The sequence below is a fragment of the Amyelois transitella genome, chromosome W (assembly GCF_032362555.1).
Source record: "Amyelois transitella isolate CPQ chromosome W, ilAmyTran1.1, whole genome shotgun sequence".
NCBI classification, from domain to species: Eukaryota; Metazoa; Arthropoda; class Insecta; order Lepidoptera; family Pyralidae; genus Amyelois; species Amyelois transitella.
The window spans coordinates 11688906-11691182 of NC_083536.1; positions in this window are offsets into that span (position 1 = coordinate 11688906).

A 2277-nucleotide genomic window follows, 5' to 3' on the forward strand; every position below is an offset into this window, starting at 1 on the left:
CAAATTTTCTGGTCGGTATGAGGCTATTATTTTCGTACTGTTCCACCATGGATCTCCGCTGTGTGGCGTGTCGCTGTGTTGATAAGGCTGTGTGGATAAGGATGACGGCCTCTGTGGCTCAGCGGTAGTACGCTTGTCTGTGACACCGGAGGTCCCGGGTTCGAATCCCGGTCAAGGCATGATGAGAAAAGAACTTTTTCTGATTGTCCTGGGTCTTGGATGTTTATCTATATAAGTATTTATTATAAAATATTATTATAAAATATAGTATCGTTGAGTTAGTATCTCGTAACACAAGTTTCGAACTTACTTCGAGGCTAACTCAATCAGTGTAATTTGTCCCATATATATTTATTTATTTATTTATAAGCGGACGACGGCCGCTGTGCGGTCGACTTTTTACACTACCCTCTTCTTGATGGCGCGTTACCCAACGCTTCACCGCTTGTTGTTTATTGTGTTATTTGTGTGAATGTGTGAGTGACAGCGGTGACTGCAAGCTTTAAAGTTTTGCGAACTATGACTGCAATTATGAACGCGACCGTACAATGTCGAAGTCGAATGACTGGAGATATACCCACCACCTATGAACTCGCGAAGTAAGATCAGTCTTACTTTTTGACGCTCGAACTGATGCACAATCCGTTACTACGGTGAACTTACGGCCTTGCAGATAATAGCGAAAGTGCTTTATCGCATTTACAACCGCCAGTCTCCAGTTCAAAAAAATGGTACCTTGATTCAATATTTCCCTTCCAATTATAATGTTACTCTTAAGAAAACTGTCTTGAACAACATAAAAAAGTATCTCTATAGATATAGCATTTATTGTTACTTTAGCCAAAATTTGTATTAAACTTTGAATTGACGATTGTCCAATACCCGTAAGGGTAATCACATTATCAAATCGTTTTCCCGAAAACTTGCAAGCAACACATTCTTTGATGAGAGAACATTCGGCTTCAGAGCCATAGTGAAAAAGAAACGACTTACCATTATTCATCAAGTGACCACGTGGATTGCTCACGAAGCATACCATCCATCCGTTGTTGGCTGGCCCCGTTGGTTAATGCACCGTTGCTCGACGATCCTTGGCCGCCGCCGTTGGTTGCTCGCTGAGGACACCTTGCTGCGTAGTGACCCTTGCCACCACATTTGAAGCATGTCAGGTCCTGCTTCTCACATCTGGTACTAGTTGAAGGCGTTGCCGAAGGGCCGCTGGTGGTCCGCTTCACATCGCGTCGTTGACGGCAGTCAGCTGCTCGGTGTCCAGGCTTCATGCGCTTGCTGTCATTGGGCCCGTCGAGTGACGATGACACGGTATTGCTCTTCGTTTCATATGCGAAAATGCTTGAAGCTCTCGTTACAGCTTATCACGTGTAGTAATTTCGGTAGTAAAAGCAAGACGTTGCAATCTATCATCGAATCGAGACACATGAGCAAGTATCGTAGAAATTGCAATCTGCTCGGCGCTCATACCTTGCCAACGTGACGATAGCGAAGTCATCAGACGGGAGGCATAAGCGGCATAACATTCAGTCCCTTTGGGCGACTATTTTGCAGATTAATATAAGCGTTGCTGCTAGTGCGTCGATACAGTCATATCTAGCCTTAAAAATGTCCTTGAATTCCGGCCAAGTTATCCCAGCATAAGACACTTGCGATAGCCATTGTGGGGCACTTTCTTTTAGCGCTTTACTCAGTATAATTATCAAAGCACTGCCACATAGATCACGATCAGCCACTCACGAGGTCAACGGTGTCACACCATGCACGAGGGTCTTTGTCGGACTTGTCCGGGTTGAATTCAGGCAGAGAAATCCTTTGAGCGAGATGCTGACGGCTTTATTGCATCGATCAGGCTCATCATATTTCTGTTCTACGACTCCAGAAGAACACGCAGAAGAGATTCGTTGAATCCGGGTAAACTCGTGGTATTATTTCGTGCCTGAAGGTATCCCAATTTCGCGTCGACGGTAGCCGGAGGCAACTTTGGAGGCTTATTGCAAACATTTCTTTTCTCATTATTCATTTCGTGGGCGTTGAGTGGGTAATCAGGCAACGAAAAACACTTGCATTTTTTAACAGTTTTATTCCGGGATACAAAAGTACTTAAAAATCGAAAACAGTCACGTAATTACAATACAGTTCAATAAAGAAAAATAGTCACTGCCCGGTCACAGACAAGTCCCTTACAAAAGAAAAACGATTTCTTATTTTTAACTGATTTGAAAATGCACGATTGTAAACATAGACTGAGAGGGTCATGTCCGAACG